The sequence below is a fragment of the Crinia signifera genome, chromosome 1 (genome assembly GCF_055691185.1).
Source record: "Crinia signifera chromosome 1, ASM5569118v1, whole genome shotgun sequence".
Lineage (NCBI taxonomy): Eukaryota > Metazoa > Chordata > Amphibia > Anura > Myobatrachidae > Crinia > Crinia signifera.
This window is the reverse complement of record NC_139217.1, coordinates 246,994,216-247,007,020: the sequence shown is the minus strand read 5'-3', so window position 1 is coordinate 247,007,020 and position 12,805 is coordinate 246,994,216. Positions and strand designations below refer to the sequence as shown.

Genomic DNA, 12,805 nt, shown 5'->3' with positions numbered 1-12,805 from the left:
GTGCATATTTGGACAAAAACAGTCGGACGCCAAAGAGTGCGTAATACCACTCTAAGGGGCAGATTTATTAAGCTTGGAGAAGAGATAAACTGGAGAGAAAGCGGAGAAAAGGTAAAAGGAGATAAAGCACAGCCAATCAGCTGTGTTTGAAAAAGACAGTTGGGAGCTGATTGGCTGGTGCTTTATCTCCTTTTACCTTTTCTCCGCTTTATCTCCAGTTTATCTCTTCTCCAAGCTTAATAAATCTGCCCCTTAGAGTTTCCGCCTGAGTGCGGACGCCCTGGTCTGCTAATTAACGCCAATTACATGTAAATTACATACACCTGACTGCAATATTAAGCAATGCTGCAGGCTATTAAGTGAAATGCCTCATTTCAGTACCTGCAAGCCAGACACAGCCCAGAAATACATAGGAAGGTTCTCTTTCTACACTTCTCACCATGTAAAGGTTGGTTTATGTTTAAGTAGTATTAATCCAAATACACGTTTCAATATGTCCAGTTAGTTATTTTTTACCATCTACACCCTTAGTGAAAGTGTGTTTTACATCTTTACAAAGCAGGATACACAATTCATAGGAGTCGACATGTGTCAACTTTTTCACTGCAACACAAACATACAAGTCTATTTTTTTTAACACATCTATCACGTCTAACACCAACAATGTGTTTTTGGGTCACCATTTCTACTTGCAATGTTTGTTAAATGTCGTATGCTCATGGACACTATTTTGCACACAATCTCACTAATATTTACCTTGGACATAAATTTTTAACTTTGCTATCTCCTAATAACTTTATTTATCACACTCTGTATGTAAGATGTCAGGAAGCACATTATTGCAATCACATATCTCTAGCAAAGGTTCCCAACATCTGCCTATCAGTCTGTAATGTCTTTTTTGTTACAATATTAAATGATGTTTGCACACAAACCATTTTGCCATGCTTGGTAACTGAGACATCTTCACCTCTAACAATAATGCTGTGTACACACGGGGGAGATAGGTGCTATAATCGCTGGGAATATGGTCGCAGGCGACCATATTGCCAGTGATTGGGAGTGTGCCCCGGCGATAAATCTCCGGGTGCGCGCTCCCGTTTTCTGCCCCATTGTAATCGCTGGTCTCTGGTCTCTGGTCGCTTGTTGAAAAAGAGACACTGAGCAATATATTGCTCAGCAATATATTGCAAGCAATACATTGCTAGCAATATATCTCCCCCCGTGTGTACGCACCTTTTTTAAGGTGATCCGTCCGTGCACAGTGGCGTATGCTCAAATGTACACCACTCCCCTTTGTCGGTGTCTGTGTCCGTCCGTGTGCGGCTGTTCTGTGGGCGGACTCACGCTCCCCGCAAGAGTGCGGAAAAAGCTTGCTGTAAACGTCCGTATGCACGTTTCACCGATCCGATCAGAATAAGGCCCTAATTTCTCTGGTACTTTTACTGATTTTATCTAATAGAGACTCTTCATACATAGCAAAATCTTTTATGTCTTTAAATGGTCGTACCATATCCTGTAATGCAATTATTTCCTCATTTAATGATTTTAATGTTTTACCTCTCTCCTTTATGGTCAGATTTATTAGAGCAAAAGAACACTCATCTAATATGGTGTTCCAATCTGCTCTAAATGAGTCATCAGAGGATTTAAAAGATGGTGGTTTTGCAATTTTCAAACCTTTTGGTATGATTTTAGATGAGAGGTAATGTTCTAATGTAACCATCTCCCATCATATTCTGTTTTCTTTTATCATAACTGATTCCAGTTTAAAGATAAATGAACCCAAATTTTCATCACTAATGTTGATGTTTTCATCTTGTGATGTGAATGTGTGTTTAACCAGTTGGTTACGTAGGTCCCTAAATGGAAACATATTATGCAGCAGAAGAAAAACAACAAAGAATGAAAAGACAATAGAAATAGCAAAAAATGGAGTTGAAAATCTTTCTGCACACAATAAACAATACATTTTCTGCTGCATAATTAACAATGCTGGGGTGTCATTCAAAGCGCCCAAAGGAAGTTCATTGGAAAAAGATTTGGCAAAGTAATATAGTGCTGGCAGTGTTCCCAAAAGAGATGAATAGCACCAAAGTGAATAATAAACAATGGAATGTCACCAATTGCTATTCCTTCCAATTTTATGTAAGATTTTTCATCCGTTTCCTCCAGTTAGAAGTATGCACACCTTTTCAGTCACCCCTCAAAGCCAGGTCGTTAGATATACAAGAAAGCAGAGAGAGTACTTCAATCACATATAGGATTTAATAGGATGTACACTTACAATAAATAAAATTAAATGACAGCATATAAAAGGGGTAGAACCGCTCAGTTCCAGGTCCTTCGAATGTAAAGTTGGTGGAGGTCCCAGTTCCGGATCTGGTCACTCGGCAGTCACTCGAAAAGGTCCTTTCACCTGTGGCACCCACTAAGTCCAAAACGATTAGCAAGATTGCTTGAATCCCTTTTTGTAGCAGACGCCGTCTGCATACACAACATTAATTCCATTTTTTTCAATCTCCGCCTTTTGGCGGAAACAATATGGCCGTGCGTTCCACTCATACATCGAGTGCGTTCCACGGCCATTCACTATGTATTTGACATAATAAAAAAATGTTTATATAGATTTCAATGAATTTTTGATAAACGGATTATATTATCTTATAAACCAAGGTACCTAACAAAACAAATACTAATGTATTGTATATGGTCGAATTTTGATATCCATTTAGACAATCAAAATAATGGCTGTGCGTTCACACTTTGTAATTATGCGTTCCACCGCAAACACAGTAATTTATTCAATGTGCGATTTCAATTCTATAATAAATATATAGGTACCATAAGTGAATACATTTTAATATACTGTCATTTCATTTTATTTATTGTAAGTGTACATCCTATTAAATCCTATATGTGTTTGAAGTTATGCACTATATATGTGCATACTTCTAACTGGAGAAAACGGATGCAAAATTTTACAAAAAATTAGATGGAATAGCAATTGGTGACATTCCATTGTTTATTATTCACTTTGGTGCTATTCATCTCTTTTGGGAACACTGCCAGCACTTATTTCATTTATTAACTAAAGATTTCAAAACCAAAACTATAACCAAAACATGAAAATTATTCTAGATCCAAAACACATCACTTATCATGTTGCATCTTGTTTGGCGGCACATTACTCACCATATGTTTAAGACCACCATGATAGACCATTTACCATTTACCTGTACAACCAGTTGTGGTGTTACAGTACGTGCTACTGCAAGAAATGAAACTACTGTATGCCCACATCAAGAGCAAAGATTACAGAATGCCTTTGAAAAAAACAGGCAGAGACATTATCCCCCCACAAATCATATGAACCTGCTGGGGGAATAAAATTCCTGCTGTCTGAGCCTGAGAAAAATGTCATAACCACCTAAATACAAGAGAACTATGTGCAAGGGTGCATCACAAAATTCAGGTCCCCAGTACTCGATAAACAGAACAACTAGTTTTAATTGCTTGTGTAGGCATAATTTTCTCAGAACTGCATGCGTTTAGCATGACAGTGTTCGAGATGCCAGCAGTCAAAATCCCAATTGGCAGCCACAACACAGCGCTGGAATCGCAAGATCACTGGAGATCAACTGCCAGCATCCCAATCGTAAGTATGCCAGGGACTCTTAGCATTAGTCCTCAGGAGTGAAGGGGGTTAGATTCAGGCACTAGGGTGTGAGGTAGGTCTAGGGTGTGTGTAGGGCGAATGTTAGGCTGCAGGGAGGAGTGTTATGGTTAGACAGAATTATTGGTTAGGGTTAAGCACAAAGGGGGAGGCTTAGGGTTAGGTTGTAGTGGGGAGGGTTAGTTATTGGGACTAACAGAGGGTTAATGATAGGCTGTGGGGCGAAGTTAGGTTAAGGTATCAGATAGAGAGGGTTATGGGGCAAGGGGAAAGGGGAATTATACTTACCCAGTCTGTGTTGAGATTCTGGTCATCAGGATGCCACTGTCAGTCTCCTGGCCACTAGCAATCCAATCCACCAGTTTCACATATGTGTTCCCTTAGAATAACCTGGTAAAGGACTCCATGAGGAGGTCCCTTCAGCCATCCAGTATGTTCAGGATCTCTAGTGACTATGGAAGAGGCTGCAGGAGTTGCTGAAGAAAGGGGCAAATAAACAAAATAGATTGCAAATTGTATTGTCAGTGTGTCTCTACACTTATCAAAGCTAAGGCCCAAGACATTGGCTTATACCTACTTTTGGATTAAGTTGACTTTTATTCATGTACCTAAAGTTCTCTGCTCATCATATTATTCAGGCTGCATGCTGTAAAGCATGGAGGGTTGTATGGGGAGCCTGATCCAAAAGAAGGGGCCAAAGTCTGCATTTACAGTTCCATCTGCAGAAGATAGGTGACAATGCACCATCAGTACAGTATTTCTGCTGATGTTATTATAATGTTGGTTTTTCCCACAATTCTATACTCTCCAACCTATCAACTTTTGGTGATTCTCTACTGAGACTAACCATCAATCACTTACTTCGACTTCGCGTCAACCTGCCACCAGTTTCAACCATTATTGTTTTAAATGGTGGTTGGAAAGGGTTAAGTAGATATTGCTATATGTCATTATTTATGACATTACCTTAGCAGTACTTAGTAAATACAGCCCACTGTCTTCTGGGAATAAAAAAAAATCACTCATCCTTACTCTAATGATATGCAAAAAGCATTCAATTCCTTTAGAAATATTGAGAAACACTGACATTTCTATAGATTTTGATTGCCTTTAAAATTCATGCATTATTAAGTTTAGTATTGCATAATTTGGCCATGGAAAATGGCACAAAAGGTTATAACATTTGTTTGACGAAGTATAGAAACTTTTACAACACAGAACACATTTCATGTTCATCAGTGTATAAGTGGCTGAGATACGTCTTTGCATCATAATGTGATTTCAACCTTAAAATTAACATCTGTTTTTTAAAATGTTATGACTTTATTAGAAACTTTTCTACATTGGCCATATTATTAGTAGTGGAAAGAACACCTGGTATTTTTTATAATTCATTAATTTGTTCCTGCAATTGTATTCAGTCAATGCTAAAAAAGCTGCTGTTATCTTTTTCTTCAGTTTAATTTAAAAACCTTTCATGATGCTTAAATAATCCAGCATTCCCTTTTGTGTTTTCAAGAAATTCCTTAAGTAAAAATATTATGCTTTTGTGAAATTGTGCAAATGTTCAGGAAGATAGTAATATGCAAGGGCACTAATCCGCCATGTTGGAAACACGGGGATTATTACTCACTGAGTCACTGTGGCAGATTAGAGCTGGCATACATGACATGCATACATTTATATAAATGTTACTTGTTTAATGTTTTAAGATACAGATGGAGCAGCTCCCATCGGAGCTGCTTCTGGCAACAGAATCACCATCCACCAGCCAAGGAGACGCTTGGCGTGCCACATTTCGTCGGAGCCCTCCACCGTCCTCAGCAGTTCCCTTGCAGCCTCCCCCACCCCCAGCTGCCCCAAACTCTTCCAATCCCTGCCCATCTCCCTGAAGCAGAGATGGGCAGGGAAACAGCTCCCCACCGCCATGCTGATGGCGATGCGCATCCCCGACAGGTGGAGCACCTCTCTGCCGCCACTCCCTGAGATGGCTTAGAGGCGCTCCATCTGTAGTTTCAATGGTTACAAGTGCACCAATCCTTCCACTCAAATAGGCTGTGGTGATATTAAATCTGTGGAAAAATAAAAACCAATGGTCCATTGGACTAAACTGAACTCATTTTCATGTTCAAAGAGGTGTTGCCCATAGCAACCAATCAGATTATGTCTATCATTTCCCTATTACATCCTAGGAAATTATAGACAGAATCTGATTATGGGTAACATCACCTCTTTTCATTTTAAGAAGCGTTAGTAAATTTACCCCGATGGGTTCTTTGTGATATGGCAAGTTACACTACTGGAAGATAAAAGGCCTGCTCATTTACAGAATGCTCAGTGGATATTAAGGGGCCAAGTGTGTTCTGATAAAATATTCCCCAAACCTTCCCCAAACCTTTATGTCCCCAACAGCCTGAACTGTTGTCACAAAGCATGATGGATCTCTTGATTCATGCTGTTTATGCCAAATTCTGACCCCTGTCCAGTTTTGACCCATGCACTATGCACCGTGCAATTTTTGACTACTTGGATGCACAGTTGAAAGTGATCATCATTTAATAAATATCGGCATTTCATATATTCCAGAATCAGGGGCTTGGTTTCCTATTCTTATAACAGTAGTGACACCAGTGTAGTCTTCTGGTGCTGTAACTCACCCGCTTAAAGGTTCAGTGTCCTTATCTGTTCTTCTGCATACCACTATAACAACTAAAGGTGGTCGGTTCAAACGTGGAGAAATCCCAAAGACCCAAATGTAGGAGTGTCAAATAATACTGAATCATGTCCTCTGATTCAGGTTGGCTCTTAAAAAGCTGAATTTGCTGCAGAGTCCGATGCGGGTATACGCATGCATCAGAGAAAATATACATGTACAGACCCACAGTGCAAATGCCTTCAGCGAGTAATACACACGCTGAGACATTCACACACAGCGGTGCGGACAGGGGGCATGCAGGGGGCTGGAGCATGGGGACACCCAGCGATCCCTGGGAGTTCCCACAAAAAAGGTGGGTGCGCCCAGAAAAACAAATGCTGGAAGTTGAGCATTAAACGGCATTGCAGACAGGCCAATTTTTGGATGACCAAAGGTCTTTACAATACTGAGAAAAATCTCTAGTATGAGAGTCGCCCAATCCAGTGTGTGCCTGTTCCTGGATAAGGGATTGTCTAGCTAGTTTAACTCTTCTGTATCGTATGTTGCGAGCAGTAGTATGGCTCGCTTTACTGCCCAATACCAGATGTCTATTGCCTCATAATGGAGGATACAAGATCGAGTGCCTCCAATTCTGTTGAGACATAAATCTGCATTCTTGTTTTCTAGACAAAAGCTGAACTGAGAACTCTTGGGAGTCTCAGGGAAATATTGAGGATATAGCCTATCTGGTGGCTCTTAGCTCTAAGAAATTGATATCGGCTATTGAGTCTCAAGCAAACCACTAACCTATTACTGCTATTTCCTGGGTGAATGCCCCCTACGGTAATGGTTTGTTTGATGTGATGTCTATGTCCAGTTTAGGAAGTAGGAGAGATCTGTGAGGAGGAATAAGAATAAGTGTTATCTGCAAATCTCCCTGTGAACTACTGTATGGGACATAGGAGGATTTTGTATGTCCAGGCCAAACCCCGCAGAAAAAGAGATGATAGGAGATTCTGGGACTGTCTGTATATGAAAATAGCATATGGAAAGCCCAGATCTAAGGCTAGCTTCTTCCCTATCACCTTGGCCAAGTCCCTTATTGAGAACTGATGTGTGAGGATTTGAGAGACGTAGTCTTAAATGGCAGTCCATTTGTCTGTGGGAATGACCATTGATAAAGGAAGGGAAACTATCAAAAATCAAACTTGAAGGTCCTAATACAGATGTCTCAAGATTTATGGTAAAACCAAGATTTTGGAGTGACAGGATGAACTCCCTTTGGACTGAAAGGGAATCCTTTTCTGAATGTACTACCAGGAGATCATCTAGATACAGCGGACCCCTTTTGGTCTGAGGTGCATAACTGCTGGCTTCATGAAGAAAGTGAATGTGTAAGCGGCATTGGACAGTACATTGGTAGAAAACAACTCTCCATAGGAACCTTAGGAGCCTCTTGGGATTTGGATGTACCTGTATCATGTGAAAGACCACCTTCAGGTATATTTTGATACACAGGTTGTTTCGGATCAGCACAAACGGTACGTCTGCTAAACCCTCCATATGGAAAGAACAAGGTTTTACGGTATATACTGTTTTGTGAGTTTACATTTAGTGGTGGCCTGTGTGAACTGTTTCCTTACAGGAAAAAGATTACTGACCAAGCATTTCTTGTAAGTGTCTGCTAACTCTATTTTGCCTTGCAGAAGGGCCAGGGACAGTACCTCATCCATGAGGGAAATGTTTTTTTTCTAACAGGAACATAGCTAATGAGGAAAATGAACAAGGAGGAAACAGAGGCCTTTTTCTACAATTTGTAGCAACTACTTGTCCATGAAAATTGTCCTCCAATGCTTGGGAAAGACAGGGAGGAGGAAGTGAAGAAGTGTGACTTAACATATCTTCTGTCTTTTTGGGGATGAAATGTACTGCCGTCTATCCAGACAAATGGGCCACTTGAAAGGTTGAGGGCCCTTAAGGTCTGCAAAATATTTTTGGCCTTATTGCAGAGTTTTACATTGCCTATAAAATGAGCTATAAAAAGGCCAGTATTAGGTTAGGGAATTATTTTGGCCTAGGAGCTACATTCAAAAGGCCTGCATTAATTTGGTATAAAATCGAAAATGTGACCAATCATCAGAGGAGATGCTCAGTCAGTTTAGTGATATTACTCAAGGGAGGGAGGGGTAATGTTGAGTAAGAAAACATACATTGTTTCCCCCAGCAGACTGAATAATATCAGTAACCAGATTTAAAGACCACCTGGTAGTAGAATTCATAGTTACATATATTTGAACTACATGGGTAAACCAGTGGCAAATGCAAAGTGTTAAGTGCACAGGCACAAAGAATATGTATCCAAAAGCAGCTACTTTTGGATACATATTCTTTTTGCCTGTGCACTTTACACTTTGGAAAAGCCACTGGACACTTTATGGACACACTTGCACTTTATACCCGAGGACTCATACCATATTAAGCCATCTGCGGAGGTGCCGCAGACCTTCGTTTGAAGTTTAGCCCACTGCAACCCAAATATATGGTGAGATAAAGTCTTCATGTTATCCTGTGCTTAATCTATGGAAATATAAGCAGTCCATTTACCATCTTGTTGGAAGTAATATTTTTATCTTTCCATTGTTTTTCGTTTTGTATATGCTTGTCACAATAAATCAATTTTCATTAAATTAATTGGTTATTGAACATCTATTTAAGAGGCTTGCGCTCAACTGAAACATTATTTGTTTGCATTGTTGAGATTCTAGAAGGTGTTGTACCTTCTCTTATGTTTTGATAAGCTGCACCCTGCTTAACTAATTGCGCTGACCTGTTCCACAAACATCTGTTTCAAAGAGAGAAGTGTTAAACAGACTGTAATAGTATGGCACACTTAGAGTGTCCCAGCCACACCAATCCAGCGGATCCATACCCCAAACCCATGTTAACCATGTGTGGGTCCTGTAATTAACTAGTATAGATCCACACGATAATGGTTCTTACCGAAATACAGTGGCATAACTACACACAGGTGGAGCTAAATATTTCCCTTGTGATTCTGTGAGGATACCTGGAAAACATGCATTTTGGGGTTACTTGAAGAGCAGGATTGGGAACCTCTGCTGTAAGAGAACAAACTTGGTAACATCAAGCTGGCAATGTCTAGTACCTATTCTACTCTCTAAGCATTTTAACTTTATGTGTTCATTATTTTAGTGAAGCAAAATCCCAAATTCTGCATTATTAACATATATACTAAATTTCCAGCATCATTATATGTCTTGTATTACATAAAGCGCTCATGACAAACGTGAATTATTAAAAACTTCAATACTGTTAATGCACATTTTCATCCTTTAGTATGTATTAGAAAATATAAATAGCTAAATAACCACAAGCCAATAATAGATCATAGTTAGAATCCTGGTATTAAGGCAAATTAGACATCATCTAATGCAGTGAGAAAAGTAAAGACCAAAACTTAACGTAAAAAGAAAGAAAATCCATAACCTTCTGTCAGGTTGACACGTTAGAAATAATTAGCCAATCAAGTTCTATGACAAAGGTAAAAGTAGTTCAAAAGCAAATGGAACTATTGATATTTGTTTAAATGTGCCAATAGCTTAGACAATGGAACATTGAATAGACTCTAAGAACATACTGGGTGAAATGTAATAGGATGAGAGATTCAGAAAGTGAGAGATTTGGGAAGAAATCTCTGGTTTTTTTAAAGCGGCAATCATTTACACTGCAAAACCAGTTTGATTGTGGAGTATAAATGATTGCCGCTTTAAAAAAACTGGAGATTTCTTACCAAATCTCTCACTTTCTGAATCTCTCATCCTATTACATTTCACCCACTATGTCAAGCAGAAGGAATAGAAAAGTGTCCCGTAATCCAGATCCTTGGTGCTGAAATGTTTATAATGTCCTGAAGATCTTATATATTTCTGTGAAAAGGTCATATCAGTGGTTGGTACTTGTTTCCTAGCATGGCCACAATCGCGGCCATCGGGTGTAATTTTTAGTGGTCTGTGACGCGACCGACGCAATGCCCCCGATTTTCCCATTGAAATGCATTGAAAAAAGTCAAAATCGCGTCGGTCGCGTCGCAGGGGGCTAAAAAAGGCTTAAATGGTCCAGACGCGATGCCCCCGATTTCCCATAGGAAACAATATTAAATGCCTCAATTTACCCGCGATGCCCCCGATTTCCCATAGGAAACAATGTTAAATGCCTCAATTTAACCAAATCATCATAGGGAACAATGGTAAATGGCCCAGAAACCCCCCAAAACACCCCTGAACAGTGAAATGTCCCCCCAAAAGTAGTTTACGCCACCCCACGATCAACGTGAACCCGAAGCGTGGCGAACGCAGCGAGCCCGCGAGGGGCAGCGGTACGCGTCCTCCGACCTTTTCATACCCCCACTATCCACGTCGGCGTGGAGCTGAGAATAGAATAGTGTGGCGAGCGCAGCGAGCCACCGAGCCCGAAGCGTGGCGAGCCCCGCGAGGGGACGCGGATACCTTCACAGGTAAACGCGTCCCTTCGCGGGCTTCACAGGTATCCGCGGAACATTGTTCCCTATGGGAAATTGCGGGCATCGTGTCGGTACCATCGCACCCGATTTTTTGGTGCATGCAATGGCCGCGATGCCCCCCGATTTTTACTAACGATGCCCACGATCATGATCGGTGTGGCCGTGCTAGGAAACAAGTACCCAGTGGTTTCATCAAAACTATCATAAAGAAATATATAGGGCAGGATGTAATGCATTACGAGTCTGGCGGCCATGCGGGATGACAGCTGAACTCCGAGGTATCTTTAAAGGGGCAGTCATTTACAAGGCATGGTTTTGTCTTGTAAATGGGCTGCAGGAATCACAACATATTAAATCCAACGCATCATATCCCCTACATTGTTTTCTATTATCTAATATTCAGTCAGCACCAGTGCCAGATCTTCCACCAGGCAAGTAAAGAATCCCCCCCCCCCTCCCCCATCTGAGCATGGAAATATGGTTGCAGCAGTGGTGGTACAGTCACCTGGGCACAGGAGAGTTTTAAGGCTGAAGTGAGCTTGTGGTAGAACTCCCTGGTTCTGAGCTGCAAGGAGGTGCACGGTGGATGCTAGCAACAGCATGACCAATGGTTCCACCCTGAGACCCACTGAGTAGGAGCCCTGAAGCTCCCCCTGGGGACAGGATTACCCTCACCGAGCTGCCATAGCCAGTGCCCAAAGCCATCAGCAGCAAGAAGAGGGTTGTAATGTAGGAGCTAGAGTTTTATGGACAGGTCCTGGTGGTCTCCTCTACTTCAGATTTACCTAAACTGGAGGGGGACGATGAAGGCTGAGTGTAGTTGTGAATGGGGCGTGGACAATATTATTGTGCCTAGAGGTGGAGTGACCCCAAAAGCTGCTTGTAGTCAGTGCAACTCTTCTTTTAGATAACTAAAAAAAATAATGTCAGATCTTAGAAGTCAAATGGTTATTCCTATGCAGACCCAGCAACAAGTGGACACAAAGGGTACACCTGTTAGCAGGCCCCAAGAATCAAAAGCTGCATTATCTAACTTGAATATACAAACTTAGTGTTCCGGCATTACTTAAATAGGCAGAAAAAAACAGGTGAAGGTAGCACCCCCCCCAGCTCTTCCCTGCTTTCGCTCCATCACCTTTTATCTGGTCTATGCTGTGTTGACATCATTATGCTGTTTCTGTGGCACCGGCCATTCCCTTCTGTCCTTCCCACCACAGCCACCTAGGAAGAGTAGGGTTCCATAAGAGGGCAAATGGCACTGGGGACAATCCACAGAGCTGACAGCTCAACGCAGAAGCTGAAAGCACTGACTACAGACACAAACTACAGCACCCTTGCCTCATATGATGCAGCTGAAACTGACTGGCAGCAGACTGCATTATCAGAGAGACAGTGTGTGGTAAGTGTCAGTGTATTTTACTACTATATTTCCATTCATATGCAATCTCTCTCTTTCTCCTTCTCTGTTTCCCTGTCTATATTTCTCTCTCCCTCTCCCTTTCTCCCATCTCTATCTCACCTCTCTCTTCCTCTCCCTCCCTTTGTTGCTTTTAAAGTACATTGTTGCGTGTATGTTTTTGTGCACTGTTGTTGTTTAGTTATACAGATGGAGCCAGCCTTGTCTTTGCAGGGGATGGCGATGGCGACACCAGCCGCCATCCCCCCGCCACCCGCCATCTGTATCTGCGAAAGAGGACGCGCGCGCACGCAATGCGCATGCGTCCCCTTCCGACGGCGCTTCCCCCGGGTCCCTGCCAGTTTGTCGGCGGTCACTGGGGGTCCCCACCGCCTCCCCGCACCCCCCCCCTAACCCTGTCCGTCTCCCTGAAGCGGAGACGGACAGGTTCCCGTTGCCCTGCCACACGGAAACTGAGACGCGTGAGACGCACGCGCATCTCAGTCAGATGGAGAGCCGGGCTGCTGGCGGATCGTCAGCGGTGACAGTCTGGCGATT

The 12,805-nt window shown here is 41.9% G+C and overlaps 1 long non-coding RNA gene across 2 annotated transcripts in view; it reads right to left on the bottom strand.

Moving 5' to 3' along the window:
- LOC146072634 (uncharacterized) overlaps positions 1–12,805 on the bottom strand; it is a 106,649-nt gene that overhangs the window by 88,306 nt on the left and 5,538 nt on the right. For both annotated transcript variants that reach the window (XR_014473221.1, XR_014473222.1), the window contains exons 2-3: positions 4,254–4,395; positions 3,965–4,152 (exon numbers count right to left, since the gene is read on the bottom strand). This is a non-coding gene — a long non-coding RNA (uncharacterized LOC146072634). The remainder of the gene's footprint in view (positions 1–3,964; positions 4,153–4,253; positions 4,396–12,805) is intronic.